The 17,931-nt window shown below is 46.4% G+C and overlaps 1 long non-coding RNA gene across 2 annotated transcripts in view; it reads right to left on the bottom strand.

The window, feature by feature from the left end:
- Positions 1-17,931, bottom strand: part of LOC124055553 — a 210,919-nt gene that overhangs the window by 66,440 nt on the left and 126,548 nt on the right. The gene's annotated exons all lie outside the window — the stretch shown is intronic.

Raw genomic sequence — 17,931 nt, forward strand, 5'->3', positions numbered from 1 at the left:
ATCAAGCTGCTGCTTTTTTCTTCTTCTGCCCACTTTTGAGTGCAGTCGTTATTATTTTTTTTTCCACCCCCCACCCCAGATTTCGCCGCAGAGTGATGGAACACCTTTAGAAAACCACCGCGGGGACGCTGAAAACTGAACAAGAGCATGAGGACAGTTTTCTTCTCGTGCGTGTGTGTGTGGACAAGCACGTGTGGTGCTGCGTGTGTCGTTTTCCACGGTTCTGACATGCATTTATGTAAATAAACAGGAGCAAAGAAGTTTTGCGGCTGCTTGTTTTGCGGCGAGAGCTGATTCAGCTGCACTTGGTCGAGGGGATGGAAGGGCGGGGAGGTGGACGGACGGTTACAGAGAGGTGATGATGGGGCGGACTGGGGGGCGGGATGTGGAAGAAGTGTTACCTGCGATGAGAAAAATATGGATTCCTGTTGGCAAGACAAATTGATCTCCAGTGTGTGGGAGGAGCACGCAGGCTTCTGAAGAGAAATCTGCTGAGAGGGAGGGCAGGAAAAAAGAAGAAGAAGAAGAAGAAGAGATGGCTGGACTTTTTCTATATGTGTGTGTGTGTGTGTGTGTGTGTGAAGTGGCAGCCCCTGCACAAACACAATCTCACCCATCAAGAAAGCATTTCGAGCCGGTACAACAGATGATCAGAGGTAAGAAGAAATGCTGGTTCTCACATGCAGCTGCGACCCTTTCAGTCTTATTTTTGTGGTAGGCTGATGATGAGGAGGAAAGATTTTGGTTCGCTCGCATGAAGTAGAAGAACCTATGAGAGGTGGATTTAAAAAAAACGGACACAGCAGAGTCCCAGCAGAGGCCTGACTTTCAGTCTTGGTCAACAAAACACAAGATACTACGTTTCCCACAATGCATCTGGCTGTCCCTGCATGTTTAATCCCCACAACTCCACATCCCAGGTTTGTGCCAAAGGGTCTTCTGCCCGGTACTGTCACTCAGGTTGTTTTCAGAGAATTGATAAAGTCTTTCCAGGGGCACAGAGGACATCTGAAACAGCTGTTCTCACGGCCTGGACAACTCAGAAACTGATCATTTGTCATTCGAGTTGAAAATACAAAAAAAACAACATGATGGCTGAAGCTATTTATCTGTCTGCATGTGCGTATCTGCATTTGAGTGTTTGCACGTGTGCTTCTTTTTCACTTGCAAGTGTCCTTAACTGTGCATGTGTGTGTGTGTGTGGATAATTTGTGTGTGTCAGCTTATGTACAGTACTAATACACGCATGAGTGTGTGTGTGTGTATGTTTCACTGCCTCAGACACCTGTTACTACCCCTGACACACACGCAGCCATGTAAACAGGAAGTAGGTTATGTGTGCAGAAATGCCAACTCTGTCCTTTGGGAAACAGTGCAGGTTTCACATTCAACTGATAATCCGCTGCAAGTTTAAACCAGCTGATAAGTTAAATGATCTTCAGCGGCATTTAACGTGACACATTCAAGATCCAACTGATGTCCACAATGGAGGCTTTGATATTAGTCTCGGAGGTCAAATCGACACAAAAAAAGCTGACAGAAATCCAAACTTCACTCACAGAATACTGAAAAATGAGACATGATTTCACATTTAGACGTGAAAGGCAGAGCTGATGTTGTGAATGTGAGCAGTGCAGCACACAGGAGCAGCAGCTCAGCTGTCCAAAAGCATCAGGAGCTTCACGCATAAACCGCGTGACAGCAAAGGTAAATGTCACACAAACACACACACACACACACACACGCAAATCATAAAAAAAAATAAATAATCCGAGCGTTAAACGAGTTATCGCTTCATCTCAGAACCCATAAATCAACCACAAAGAATGTCGGCAACAGCACCATTGTTGTTCCCAAACTATCAGACAACTTCAAACGTTTGCATCTGTTAAGGCTAAGGTTGCCTCCGAGCGCCGGCTGGGTGACACCGTTATCGCCAGGCGCCGCGGACTGGCACCTGTCACGGCGCATTCAAAGCCCCTGTGAGTAACACTGACAGACAGGTCGGAGTGCCAGACCTCAGGGTCCCCTGGACTCCCTGAGTGGGTGGGTGGAAGTGAGATAAAAGTAAAAATAAAATGCTGTTTCTGTCCTTTCACATGCACAGAGGTTTCACTTAACACACCGTTCTGACAGTCATGTAATCTGTTGCCTCATTTCAAGTCGAAAAAGGTGAACACAAAAGATAAAACATGTAAGAATTTATCCTCCATTCATTCAAAGAGCTTCAGATCTCACATCGCCCGAAAAGGATCGAATTTCTATACTCCACCAAATAATTTTGGTCTTGGGCAGTTTCACACTAATTGAGTCAATGAAAGCTGGATTCCACCCTGATTGGTCGTTAGCAGAGGAGGTGTTTGATATCGAGCCAATCGGGACGGTTTGTAGCATCCGAACCGAACGCCTTCCCTCGGCGGGTTCCTTCATTTCAATCTGCTGCGTTAAAGCTCAGTGAGTATCATTTTAGAACTGAAGCACGTTCGCTGAAAGACTTCCTGAAGAACATTAATCTCATCCTGAGCATAAACAGAACAACAACAGAATGAAATGTTTCCTGGTTTGCTTGCTGCTCCATGTGCCACCATTAAAGAAATTCGAGCCCCTTTAAACTGAAGTCCAGGCCATTTGTTTTATATATTTATTTCCGGTTCGGACGTCGGGGTCAACGCGGCGGAATAAGCACCTCCTTATTGAAGCAGACAAGAGCAATGATCGATGCCAATCGCGTAATCAGGCTTTATTTGAAGGGGGTCGTTGATTCTCAGTCCATCAAGGTTAAGAGTGCGGCACTTGTCACGGCGTGATTTATTATTGCCAGGAGCAGACGAACAACGTCGCATGCCAAAGGGGGGGTGGGAGCCCGGAGACCGAGTCCCGCCGTTTGTATTAATAAGTCCAGACGTTACGTGTGAGGTGCATTTTGGAAATTACCCTTGAAAAATTAGCATGTCATGATCAATCGACATCAAACGATTCGAGGGGCGTGGCCTGCTCTTATTTAAACGGCGTTCATCAGCACATGCACAGAGGGCAAACCGGCGGATTGTTATTCAGATGTCTTCAGTGCTAAAGAGTTATTTCACCCTCTCTTTGTTTTTGACCACTCAAGTGTGCGAGTGTGTGCGTGAGGCTGTTGTGATCTCACATAAAAATGAAGGATTACTCTGCTTTTTGTGGACGAATTCTGAAAATGAAACAGCAAAAAACGCAGATTTCCTGACAAGAAGCACGAGACGCACAAGTGACATTTAACCACAATGTGTGTGCTCCCCTGTGATCTTCGACCCGAGCCTCATTTTGCTGCAGCTTCATCATCCTCGCCCTGAATGAAAGAGCTCCAAATGCACAATGTAAATCTTCCACTTCGGCTGCCGTGAGTGATGCCTATTTACAAACAGAAGTACGGCAGGACACTCCCGCCCGGGCGAGAGAACGCTGTGGTATATGTGAGACGGATGGAGTGGAAACTGCATTTTTCATCCCGTTCCCCTCTGTTTGTGCTCCCCTTACACACACTACACAACAGGGAACACATGTAATGCATCACTCTGTGATTTCTGACAGCGAGGTGGAGGTAATAACTTCAGGACGCCCGCTCCCCTTCTTCTCCTCCCCCCTCCGTCCGCCAATCTCGGCAGCTAGACGCTCTTATGTCAGCCATCGATCTGGTGGCTGGAGACAACTCATTTCATCGCCGTGACACGCCATGATGGAGCGGCGCGCCCCGAACCCCTCGACTTATTCCCGGCCCTGCGCTCCAGCACGCCTCCGCCGGAGAGGCAGTGTGTCGGACGCTTGGCGAGTCTATTGATCTGCCACGGGTGGACGGCCAGAGAGGCGCTGATGCCATTCTCTTCTGGCGGTTTCTTCATTTCTGTGGGCCTCGCCATGCAGCCACATTTCAGGTCCTGACACACTTACTGTGTGACTTCACTGTGTATTAAGCTTTCTTAGAAGTGACATCTCATCTTGGTTCAGCTTTGAGTGTTCTGACAAAAAACTTAAATCAGCTTTTATCACACGACCGTCGTCCATTTCAGAGCTTCAATCACATGACATTTCCCATTTTACACAGTTTTATCAAATAAGTTTTTACGCAGACTGGATGCAGTTTAAGTTGTGCTCTTTTCTCTGTTGATGCATTCAGTGCTACAGTAAAGCCCGGAGAGTTGAATCGGTCGCGTGATGATTTTTCCTTTTTAAATGATCTCATTTTAACATGAAAATACTCTGACTTGAGAGTGAGAAAAGCTTGCACAAAGGTTAGCGAGAGTCCTCGATCACTTGCAGACTTCGCAGTGCTCATCAGAAAGATGCGCCCGAGTTCGACTTCATAACAAACCAGGAATCAAGCTTTCAGATGTTCAAAATGATCACATGAATTAAGAAAAAGCTAAACAGCTTTTATTACACTGATGACTTTAACCTCAAACCTGCAGAATAAAAGCGAGACATAATTAATGCGTCGCTCCACCCACGGTTCCACTCCGGCGGTGTTAGCGCCCTGACTCTGTCAGTTTGTTGTGTTTGGTGCTGCAGCCCCGAGGCTGCACAGGTCATCCTGATTTCTGCACAAGTGTTGAACCTAACACCTGACCCCGAGGCTTTACCGGGAAGATCCAAACCCGACGTGACACATGACTACAAACGGGCATAAACGGCGTCAGCCCCTCCACCCCCCACATCCTCTTTTCACTGAACGTTGCTTCGCTTATAAAACCCACAGCTACATATTCATGGTGTCAGACGGAGAACACGTGCAAGGTAAAATAAAGAAACAAAGTGCTGATTTTGTGCTCATTATGATGAATGTGTGTGAAGCAGTGCGTAATTGTGTGTGTGTGTGTGTGTGTGTGTGTGTGTGTGAATGCTAGACTCAAGTCGAGGGCAGTAATGCAAATTGTCCTGTCACTTCATTTATTGCAAGATGGGTAGTGTGTGTGTGTGTGTGTGTGTGTGTGTGTGTGAGGTGAGAGAGGAGGGGAGGGGGAATCAGGCCGAATCTCCTCACAACACACACACACACACACACTTTCCTTGGTAGAACCTCGGGGCTAAGCTGAGCCTCAACCTGAACTTGGGAGTTCATTTTGTTTCTCCACGTCTGGAGCAAAAAGAAATAGCCTCGGGATGTTTCGAACATTTTTTGTCTTCTTTCCCGCCTGCCTGTTCGCTTAATGTTTCAGTAAAACCTCTGGAATTACAGGCAGAAAGGTAATTCGCCAGCGAGGAAGCATTATTTTCCAGCGCTCCCAATTGTTCTGACAGCCAACCTTGCTCGTGAGCGCTTTCCTTTCGGTGTGTGCGTGTTTCTTCTTTGTGTCTGAGTGTGTGTGTGTGTGTGTGCGCAGTCAGCGGTGGAAGTGTGCTAATAAATCAGAAAAGGCAAAAGATGAAAATCATGAAAATAAGACCACAAGAAAGGTTAGGGGAAGCTCGAATATCTCCAGCACTGCAGGCATCGCAGAAGAACGCATCCACTGGATTTCCCCAAACGGTTGAGCAATCCACCTCTCAGTAATAAAAATAATCATAATACACAGTTTATGTTTGAATGTTTTTTCTCCCTAAAAACAGACAAGCCTGAGGTTGAACTGAGCTGCAAATTCAAATCATTCCAGGCCCCACCACTTAAAAACCTCCATTACAGGTATAAAAAAACGTTATCGGCGTCTTCGTGGCTTCCAGTGCTCCTGCTACGTGTTGCAGCGCGGCCTTTGAGTATTAGCAGAGGCGGTTTAAGAGAAAAAGTTCATTAAATACCTCAGGGATTAGCTGCCAGAGCTGGCCTGGCGTCTCGGCTGGCAACGGTTAAACCTTTTGCACCTGCTTCTTCACCCTGTGCTGACATCCCACTGCTGCCTTTTTTCTCTCTCTCTCTCTCTCTCTCCTTTTTTTTTAATTTTAAGAGGAGGTTCTGAGAAGCTGCTTTAAGAATAAATCCAACAGAAGAAGTCCCAACCCGACACAATCTTCACCTGAATGGTAATGAAATCAGCCAATTTAGCCTGAAACATAAAGTTGGGGGGCTCGGATGGATGGCTTCGAAGCATGCACTCAAAAGTGGACTTCAAAGGGGGGCGGGGAGAGGGAGAACTGCAGCCAAGCAGGGCGGTGGTGGTGGCGGCGGCGGCGGAGGCGGCGGTGGCGTGAGGGGAGAAAGTTCCGGAGAGGTGGGCAAATCTGTAAGGCGCTGGAGCTGAGAGGGAGAGCTAGTCACCTCATCAGGCGTAGATTTTACAGCCCCCGTCGCCTTAATCCTGACAAGCCGTCCGCCATTAGGGAAGCTGCACCTCCCTACCTCCTCCGACCTCCGCCCTCCTCCCCCCTCCCTCCTCCCTCCGTGTGTGAGAGAGTGTCTGGAGAGGAGGATTTCATCTCGCTGCTGAAGATGTCATGCAGAGGATGAGGGGATGGGAGCGTATTTATTTGATTAACGATGACGATGATGATGAGAGGGAAGAGGCCGATGTGTCGGGTAGATGATTAGGACTCTCTCTCACACACACACACACACACACGTGCGCGCACACACACACACACACACACACAGAGTTTCTGTTTGTTTTTTAAGTGGTATCCGAATCAATATTCCAACTCCAGGAGCCTTCAAAGGCAGCCAAAAGTAGCCAAGTGAAAATAGTTGTTTGGGAAACAGCAATCGAAGCACGGGAGCTCTGGACTCGGTTTGGTTCAACACAACAAAAAAATATGAGCACGGAGGCACTGACACAAACACAAACACACAAACAATGCAAGGCAACAATCCATATTCGGGTTTAATTAATTGCTTAATGCCAATAATATTGCTTTAATGTGATGCTAATTACGGGGTAATTATGTAAACGATGGTTAACTATGATGATCAACGCTCAAATTAGCATTCAAATCATTTCAGCAGAGGGCCCACCTCTCGTAATTGCATTAAAAAGATGTACACAACTTTGAAATGCAAGCGGAAGAGCCATTTTTTTTCCTGCAGAGGATGTGCAAAGGCCCTCCTCCCCGTACGCCACACTACACACACCACCACGCACACACACACACACGCACACACTTCCTCCACCTCTGTACTTTTTTACAGGCTGGATCCACAGAAACATCTGTTAAGTAGGAGCAAATGTCAGCTAATTATTTCACCAAAGCATGTTTTTAATTGATCAACAGGGGAACAGCTGTAGAGTGGGTTCTCGCGTCACGGCACCCGACGAATGAAGACCGAGGCGGGGGGCTGCGGGGGGGTAGGAGGATGGGGGAGACAAGAGAGCACCGAACCCTCCAACCTCATCCTCCAAAGCACTGAGAAAAGGTTTGACCCACTGCTGTAATTACTTATTTGAGCTGAACCAAAGTGCCAACCTGCGAACGAAGACGCCCTGACAGAGTCGGGGCGAAGAGCGCTCATGTTAAACCTTGATCAAACAGATATTAACAGGTTCACGTTAAACGAGCAGACCTTTTTTTCTATTTTAATAAGCAGTGAACAAAAGTCTGCTGCTGCTCAGATCAAACACAGAATATTTCCGTTCAAGCAGATGACACCACACCACACTACAGCACACCTTGCCTGTTTATTTTATCTTATTTATCACTATCACCACTCGTGCCCTTGACTGTTTGACTGTCTTTTTTTATATTTTTCTACTGCCTATTTATATTATTTCTTTTTTTTACTTGAGAGTGTTTTTTTATTATTTCATATTGCCTGTTTGTGGGTCTGAGAGGACTGACATTTCATCCGTGCTGTATGTTGTGCATGTACAGCAATAAAGTTGACTTGATTTGACTTGACTTGTTTCTGTCTCGTGAAGCGAGGTGAGGCTCTAACGCTGCCGTGGTTCGAGGTCTGATTCCCTCCACATCTGTCCACATCTGTGCCCGACAGATATTTTCCCTTTCTGAATGAATAACCACAACTGAAAGTCTCTCACATCTGAAGTGTTGAATTCCCCGTGTAGCCCAACAGGTGAAGCAGGAGCTCCACTCTGCTCACCGGGAGGCGTTTGGGCTGGAGGTGCTGACTGTGCGACATATGCTTTGTCACTGCGTGGACTCCGGCGACCACTTCCAGGTGAATGTGCCTCACTCGGCGATAAACGCCCGACGGCCCGGGAGCGTGTGATTTGTTGTGAGCCGAGCTGTTCGTCGGAGGGCAAGCGGAGTGTTGTTTCGCTGCTGCTCTCTCTGTCACATCCAGGTGGGGCATCAGGGAGAGGTGACGGCTCAGAGAGACACCCAAATCTGGGTTAACTTCTGCACATGCTGTCCCTCCAGGGCGCTCGGTGTGAACTGCGGACCTCTTTCACGCTCTACCTTCCCTTTACCCACACGGATCTGACAGAGCAGGACTCTCGTGAGTATTTACATTGTGAGCACGACCCAAATGTAAGACAAATCATCAAAGGCTAATCAGAAGACAGAGGCACAAGTCTGAAAATTCACCATGTAAATACTGAGCAGAATTATGATTTTTTTTTTTTTAGGGCAGCTTAAAACAAGCTGTAAACGGTAAAATATTATCAAATTATATATCAATATTTAATGTTACCTTAGCTGTGTTCAGCAGCTAGTTGGTGGGTCACAATCAGCTGCCCACAAGGATGCTAACAGGTCTGATGAGCGCAGTGAGACTGAGCCAAGCAGCTCACTCTTTTTGATTCGGCCCTGTCACAGACAAAATGCAGAAATATGATTGTTTTATTTGCTAAAATCACACACTGTTTTTTTTTTCTTGATGTAATAAGCCTTTAAATAATCATACTTTTCTCTTTATTGTCCTCCGTCTGTGTGCTACACTGAATTCTCTCTTTTGAGCTCCTCTTGTGGTCAACTCCTCTGCCGGGGTGAAAAAAGTGAAGAGCAGAGGAAAGATGGAGAGCGAGAGCAGCAGAAGAGAGAAATCTTCCAACTGGCAGCAGTATGGACTAAGGGAAGCTCAAGCATGACTAAAAAGTACATTCACTGCTAGTCAGTGAATTTTGCTCCCTATTTGTCACTGCCACCTTGGAGAGCAGTAAGCATTAATAATACATGGGAGCTGGGGGAATCTATTAGAGGCTACCCTTGCGGAGAGGAATCAGACGGAGGCTGGGCGCTGGAGCTGTTAGGAAGGGCGAGTGCGAGGGTTGGGGTGGGAAGACAGAGAGGAACAGAAATGCCCCTCTTATTTATTGAAAGCCTTTTTTTTTCTTTTGTAGGGGGGCCTGTGGGGGCGTCAGGTGTGGCTCATGTGATGCATCATCGGAGAGCGAAGGAAGAGAGGAGTGCCGTGGTGAGAGGAACCTCAGGACACGGCTGTAATTGAGTTCATTGATCAAAAAGAGAAGGAAGAGAGACGTGGAAATAAAATAATATAAAAATAAATAAAAATATTCGGCACGCTGTTACCTAACAGAGCGTTCAAGCGACTCAGAAAGAAGTCTGCTCGTGGTGTTCGACCTGGGAAGTTGATTTTAACCTCCGTCACCTCGTTTCAGGCAGCCGGTCACTTTACAACTGAGCTTTATTTTTAGCATTAAACATCACTCACAGATGATAGTGCTGAAAGCAAAGGAAGGATCTCTAAGCCAGTCACTCCCAGTGAACTCGGGGCAAAGTGCTTATTTGGAGCTAAAACAGCTTATTCTAACAAACGTTTCAAGAAGCAAACGTTGCTGCTGATTTATTGGCTGTGATGGCTAAAGGAGCAAAGCCACAAACCAGCTAATGTTGACTGTTTTTAATCTTAATACGTCACATTAAGAATTCTGTCATCTACAATCACATGACAAACTAGTAGCAGGATTCACGTTTCTAAGGCAATTTTTTGACAACACGGATGAGGACATCCTGGTGCCTCTGTGTGCCGCCACACTCTCTTAGCCCCCACCTCCATCTTGGCCAGGTTTAAGCACTTTGCGGAGGTGGGAGGGCGCAAAAAGGAGGGTGGGGGGGAGAAAAAAGGAGAAGGGAAAAAAAAGTGGACCATTTGTTGCTTCAGATGTGCTGCTAATCCTTTGATCGAACCTCTTATGCTCTTCAAACTTGCGACCGGGGCCAAGCTACTAATGAAATTCTGAGGCCGGCAGATAGGCCTCGAGCCGGAGCGTGACAGAGTCCATCTGGTGTGCTAAAGTCCCCCTCTGCTCTCAAACACTCTGCTCAATGCAAACTCAATGGGAACACTCCGAGGTGTTTCTGCACTGGGGCCAGATCTACTCTGCTCCTACCTGAAATTAGATGCCACATTAAATATGATTATTTTAATATTAATAAGTCATTAGTGAAGACATTTTGGCACACTGCGATAACAAGAAGAATGTTAGGATAAAACTACCAGCCTGTCCGACTGTCCCTACTACACTCATTCTTCATCATGAGCCACCTGCTCAGATGGAGGGAAACCTGCTGGACTGCTTTACGGTGCGAAACAGGAAGAGGGCGCTGTTCTTCCGGAGCGAACGGAGGTAAGGGTTTTATCTGGTGACAGCAGACGGCGGCAGGAGTGAAAGAAGTGTTGTCCCTTTATGCACAGGAAGCAACAACAAACATCATTACTTCAATACCTTTTGACGAGTTAAAAGTTCACATAAAACTCAAGCAACCATCCAAGGAGTTGAGAGTCTGAAAGCTATGATTAAAATCCAGAACTGTCTGCCCAGTTTGTGGTCAAGACCAAAGAAAAAACATCCTACCTGTGATGTGTTGGCAGCTTGTTGAGCAAACCTGCAGGACCTGCATGCAGCTTTGTCATTGGCTCAAAGAGCAAATCGTCGTCTCATCTCGTGCCGAAATTAAGAATAACTCCTGAAAACCTGCGAGCCCTGTTCTGAGGAGCAAGCCACAGCAAAACCAGAGAACATGCTGCTGCTTTTTGGTATTCCAAAAGGTGCTCTCACTTCATACGACCCCACAGCACGTTCTGGTTGATATCCGAACCCATCAAGACCCGGACATAACCACCAGATTTTTTTCTTTTTCATACATTTCCACACTTGACAGACCTGTGTAGGAGCCCTGATCTGACTGAGAGCTTGTGTTTGAAAACATGCCTGGCTGCACTGACCCAATCCATACTGCGCACACATACACACACACACACGCACACACACCTCTGCTCAGCGCCTGAGAGGATGAAGCACACACACACACAAAGCCTTACATGCAAGGATGCGTGTCAATGCGTTCGCTAACACACAGAGAGGAAAAAAAAATGCAAGGGAGTCTCAGGAACACACACTCCCACGCACACACACTTTCTCCTTCCACACACACACACACGCACACACACACCGCCATACAGTTTCTTATGCCTGTAGGAAAAAGACAAGAAACAGCAAACCACCTGCTGTGAACTACACATTCATTCTGTTTGTATTTTCTTCACTTTGCTGAACTTGCTCTATTGATGTGCTGTTTGTCTACTTTTTCACTTTTCAAACTTACTTCAAAAGCAACGCTCTGTCTGCTCCCACTCTCTGTTTTGGTTTCCATTAACAAAGCGGTTCTCGACACGAGGATTCAAACGGGATCCGACGGCCACTTTGGGTTTCGTTCGGGGGGCCGGAGCAGGATTTTTGCAAGCGGTAAAAATAGTGTGGTCTTAAGTGATCTTTGTGGGGTCACAGATGTGTGTCTGATGAACACATCTGGGGTGCTACACCTACCGCAGTGCAGCTGATACCGCGTTAGCCGCAACGCAAATCAACGCAGACAGTTCAGCCTGAGAGTCGGGTGCGTTAGCTAATGGTGGCAGCCTACAAAAGGTCTGTGGAGCTCATTTGCAAAGTTTTTTTCTTAAAACGATTACCTCTTTCATTTTCCTCTAACGTACAGTGTGCTGTCAGCGTGGATATTACTTCAGAGCAGCACCAAAACGGCCATTTTCCTGCAGACAGCCCTGACAAAAGGAAGCCATCATTGGCTGCACATTATGTGGCTACGATCACACCAACTGGCCTGAAGATGATGCAGTGTGTGTTTGTCCCACACACGTCTGCAGAGATATAAAGCCCCGGGGCTCACACTAAATATGGCCTCTCACTGTTGGAAATTACAACAATAGTGTCACAGCTTGGCGGCTTCAGATATCATCTTCGTGACCTGCGAGTGGTGTGTGTGTGTGTGTGTGTGTGTGTGTGTGTGTCCTAAACAACGGCAGCACCGTTTGGGAAGCAGCTTAGGAGGGGTGTTACATCATTTGGAGGCCATCAGGCCATAAAGACGCTGGTGAAGCATCTGAACGCTGATGTGCTGCTCGTCCGAGAGCCTCCACACTTTCAACAAAAACACATCAACGCTTGTCTTACAGGAAGTGCACAAACTGTGCGAGGTCACCAACTCATTTGTCACGTCGCACTGCCAAAGTAAGAGTTGTTCCCACGTGTTTCTGCTGATAACTTTGTGGCTTATTCTCAGAAAACCCCGGCTGCTTTTGGGTCCACAGAGAAAATGAATGAAACAATAAAGGAGATGGATGCTGCTACGCCCCCTCCCCACCACCACCTCCCTACCCATTTCGTGTCTGTGCTGCAGCTGAAGGAGGCGGCAGCGGCCTGAGCCAAGACGGAGTTCACCTACGGCTGAGATTTAATGAAGGGGTGGGGGGCAGACTGTGTGCAGTCGGATGGTTATGGGGGTTTAGGGAAGTAACGCGAGGGCTGTTTGGGGTGGGTGTGTTTTGTGTTTGCCTGTTTGGAAGAGGAGGGGAGGGGGGAGTTGGAGGTTCATCTGGCTCAAACCACCTGGATTGGCCTAATTTTATGTGCAAGACAGGAAGTGAAGACATTTTGGCTCCTCCAAAGGGTCCTGATTTCAGTTTCTGGCACAGGTTTGGTTTGGTTTAGCTGGCTGAGGTTCCAGCGGGTATCCGACAGGTGCGTGTTGAATTGGCAGTTGGAAAGAGGAGAACAGGAGAAAAAGTGTGCAGTTCTTGATGTGAAAAAGGAGGCCATAAAGTGACGTATCTGCATGTAAAGAATGTGTAAACATGGCAAGGACTCTGTGTGTGTGTGTGTGTGTGTGAGAGAGAGAGAGAGAGAGCACAGGGATAATAATGTTGAGTGTATCTGACAAAGAAAATCTGATATCAATCTGTAAATATAAATATTATTTCTTAGGAGCATATTAGAGTAAATCATATTCAGAACCACACAACTCATATCTGATCTTGCAAAAAAAAATCTTGCATTGTTTCGGGCAAACTAAACACAACATTTTTTTTGTATTAAATATACAAACAAAGTGTTTCTATTCTTGTGTTTGCACTGCAGCCAGGCTGTCAAGCAGGACTATCAGATGTGGGGGACAAACGTGCCCTTTTATTCACATTAATACCACATTTCATAAGGCGATGTGTGATGTGAACCGACTAATGAAGGGGACACTGTTTCTGCGCTGACGTTTTTTGAATAATCAAATCAATTCAAATCTCAAAAAAGCTCAAATGGTGGACAGAGAGAAGCAAAGCTACCGTCACAGCATGGCTACACACCGCGAGGGGTTGGACAGAATATATCATTTTTATTTGTAATTTGGGTGAACCAACCCTTAAGGCAATAGTGCTTCTTAAGCTGCAAATAAAAGCTTAAAATATAATCCACCTATATTCATACTAAAGTGATGATTACTGCCTGGATTCACCCACCTTCTGATTCACCACTGCATCACTGATTACCACTGATTTGTATCTGCCGGGGAAAAAAAAAGGTGGGAGAAATCCTTTTTTTTCTCTCTCTCTTTTTGACAAACCAAAAAAAGCGGATAAACTGAACCGAAGTGGGTTTTTAAAAGGTAATTGTCTGGAAACGTAAAAGTGTGTCTTTTTATCCCCTTAATCCTGTTAGATTTGGATGAAGATAGCAAGCGACGCTCTAATCTGTTCTAAGGTGTGGAAGAAGGGATAATGGAGATTGAGGAAGATATGAGAGCGGCGCCGTTAAGGAACTGAGTAGTGTGCTTCTTTCTGGGAAAGGTTTCGCTGAGCGGTGCTAAAACTGCCAGCAAAAATAAAAGAGAAAAAAGACTTGTTTCCCATAATATGTGCCAGCGAAACTATTAACATACACGAGCTTATAAAGATCACAAAACAGTCCTGAAGATGAGTTAACAAACACCTAAACAAACCCATGAGACAGTCAGACATATGAATAAGTCCTCTGTCATGCTCCTTTTCTTTCTGCAAACTTACAAAGACATTTTTCTGCACTATAAAACTTCATTTCTCTTCATGTAGCCATCCACATGCCAGTTCACCAGGAAGCAATTGCCTTTTATTGTGTCAGGGCCGCAGACGCTTCTGACACTGCTGCTGTAGCTCGTCACCTCGCAGGACGACTCCCCGCGTCGCTGTTTACCACTTTGACAAGCCACATTACTCTTCCGGCACGACGCTGTCACGCCGGCCGACATCCTCAGCTCCCCAAACCGAATCAGGGAGACGCCCCGACGTTTGCCATCTCGCCAACAGAACATATCACTTCCTTTAGAGAGACTGCTGGGCCGACATGGACGTGTCGGCTGGACGTGTAACCGCGCAAACAAAACCGGATTTTCTTACTTTTGTTCTGCAATTGATTTGTGTGACTGAACTAAATTTATGATATCAAAAACAAGAAGGCTCCGAGATTACTCGAAGAGCAGCTGCAGGATGAAAGCAGCAGTATGGATTTCACCCCACCCATCACTCCACTGTATATTATTGTACAATGTTCCTGCGCACGCCTATCCGTCACGGTACCAGTGAATTAAGCAGGAGTTTATCGTTGTGAGTGTAAACACGCCGGCTCGGGGAGGAAGGTGTAACGGAGAGGATGTTGTGGATGTAAGATGCAGGTCGCAGATAAAAGCCGTAATCACAACAAATGACCCCTTATTATTACAGATGTCGAGGATAACATGTTAAAACGTGGGAGAGAGCCTGAGGGGGAAAGGGGGGCTCCACGGTGGTTTATTTTCCTCAGCAACAGGAAAAAGAAAAAAGAAAATACCAGCTTATGTGTGAGATTGCACCCACGCTATTCCCAGGTTAGCCCAGATGGACCGCCGTTAAGGTACTCTTTGAAGTTTTCTTACTGTTGCTTGTCTTCCACCCCAAGACAAAACATTAACATACCACCTTTAAAGCTGCACTACACATTTTTTTCCACCCTTCTTCTTCTTACACTTAATTTTTCCCTCTTTCCTGCTCATCATTCTCTGCACAACGACGAACGTCCAGTAAATCCACGCGAAATGTTCACTGTGCTTCATGCGTGTACTTCTCATGACGGGGTGTGTGTGTGTGTGTGTGTGTGTGCTTGCCTGTGTAATGGGGGAGGGGGGACCAGCTCGTGGGTCAGCACTGGAGGTGGGGGTCAGGGAAGAGGACACCACTAGTCCAGGTTTCAGATGGCTACGGTTTCAGCCGAGCAGAGGCTTTGTAGCGTGGGATATGAAGCCTGACTCGAAAGCCGTAGGAAAATAAACCCAAACAGGGAGGAAATGTTGGCTTATCTGAGCTCAGGAACACAGCAAAGGGAAGAGATTTTTTTTTTTAAACATGTACAATCCTCTCCCACCCTCCTACACTCCTGTCCAACTCCCAGAGGCAATTTCAGCACCAAGTTAATATGCATTCTTTTTAAGCCATAAAAATATCCAACACGCCTCTCCTGCACTTAAGTGAAGCTTACCTTATTACATTATTGAGTGGAGCTGTGTGGACACCGAAAGTGAGCTGATCTCCTGCTCAAACAGGAAGTAGCGGTGGTCCGGGAAAGGATTATTTATCATCTAGTTGTATTTATGGACATAATTTGTTTCTGTGGTGAAGTCTAAACTGTACTGCTGACCTTTGATCTCAACTTCTGTTTGTCTTCTCTCTCTTTGTAGGAGGGAACGAGCTGCTCAGTATGAGGGCTCGATTACCATCCAGGCAAAATGGGCAATCGCCCCCCAGGAGGCCCCACAAGTCCGGGGGCCCTGAACGCTCTAAGGTTACTGTTTGTCAACTGGTTTGTGCTAATTTAATTGAGAGTGTGTTTGTGAATGTGCACCACGAAAGCACGACATCAGCTCGCTGTGTCTCAAGATGTAAAGTGAAAGTCTGGATGAATTTCCAGAGCATCCAACTGCTGTGTTGGGGGGCACAGTGAAGGATATTTTCAAGGCACCGAACAGGTTTGAGGCCACCATTTCACCCCAAGAACTCAGGTTCGGAGAAAGCCGACAAAAAACACGCTTTCGATTATGCATTTAATTAAATTTGTCTCCTGTGACCTTCACTTTTACAAACACATGACTTCACTTCACACCTCAGCGCCGCGCAGTACGTCAGGAGTTTTCGTCTGGAGCGGCATCGAGCAGCTCCAACTAAAATTTGGAGTTTGGTATGTCGACTAAAGGTGCTCCAAATTCTGGTGGTGGTTACTCATTACTCATTTAATTTTTACTCCCCAAGACTGTTTTCCTGACTGGACTTTTATTAAAATGGGCAGCTCCCAGGCTTGAACACTGAGCAGCGTATTCTTCACTCTGACCTCCTGTCTGTCCTGTACTGTACTCACAAAATGTGCTTCATACCAGACTGCCACCTCACTGTAACACCAATTCCCCTCCAAATCTCTGGGAATCGCCTCTGGCCACAGCTGCCAGGCTTTTTCTCACAGCTGTGGAGCGTGCCGCATCCATCTTTGCCGGGGAAGTCGATTCCTCTGCGGCGCCGTCTTGTCAGCCAGAGTAAACAGGGTTTTGATAAATGGAAGTCAAGGTGTGCAGTCACCTGGAGCCACCGTTCAAAGTCTGCTGCTCGTTTCCCTGTGTGAGTGTGTCTCTCGCAGTGTGTTTTCACAGCTGTGAGGCGCCTTCGCTGGAGTCCTTTCTGCCTGATCCCTTCACCCGCTGGCAAAAACAGCTTCAAAATACACCTTCAGAAACTAAGTTCTCTCAGTCCTGGACTATCTCACGAGGCCGAGGCGGAAACCGGAGACACACACTTACAAAGATTAGAGCCAGAAATCGACAAAAACTAACAAATGTAATATGTCCTGAACGTCGTTGCCTTGGTGGGCCAATCATCTCAAATCGAGTCTCCCGCTTCAGTTTGGGTGAACATCTGCATGTGTACTGCGGTGTCTTTTTGCATGTGTGGACCACTAATTGTGGAAAATTACAAATGCTGGAAACTGGCTTTGTATTCTCTCACAGGTGCTGGGATGAAAAGGCCGGGATGTTGCAAACACAAGCTTTTAAAAGAGACTGTGTATACAAAAAGAGACGTGTGAAACAGGAATTTTTATTTGTTAGCATTGTTTCAAAAGGAAATTTAAGAATTCCTTTTTTCCTGGCAGATTAAAAAGGTGGAAGTGGCTGACTATTAGAGGACTGTGACGTGGTTTGCTATCCAAAATCTGGGCAAAACTAAAATTTTAAATTAACGCAGAGAAGCCCTTTGGGTTTTAGGATGTAATTTGCAATGGATAAAAATAATTCAAATGTTTGCGTTTGGACTCAAATGAATTTGTACGTAAATTTGTTCTTGGAAACTGCGAAAACATGTTTGACATATTTGGGAGTAAAAGGCTGAATGAAGTCACATCGCAGGTTCAGAACGCTGCACTGAAGAGCCAAATGTCACACCTGCTTCCACAGTCTCAACAATTAAATCACACACACACACACACACACACACACAAAAACCTGCATATTCAAAAGCTGTTACGGTCAGCATCTCTGAAAACAGGACTCTGGTAACTGTATGATTGCAATACTCTGAGCGAAAGCAGCTTCATGATTAAAAAAGAGCACTTGACCACTGAGGAGCACAATAGGGGCCTGACCTTCCCGAGTCTACGAGTGGGCCGCCGGCCCCCCCGGGAGCTCCTCGCGGTGACTACGGATCTCATTTCAAGACATCGTGATTAAGTGCAGGCAGAGGCCTCAACAGCCTCTGCACATCCTCAAGAATTCAAT

The sequence above is a fragment of the Scatophagus argus genome, chromosome 24 (genome assembly GCF_020382885.2).
Source record: "Scatophagus argus isolate fScaArg1 chromosome 24, fScaArg1.pri, whole genome shotgun sequence".
Classification (NCBI taxonomy): domain Eukaryota; kingdom Metazoa; phylum Chordata; class Actinopteri; family Scatophagidae; genus Scatophagus; species Scatophagus argus.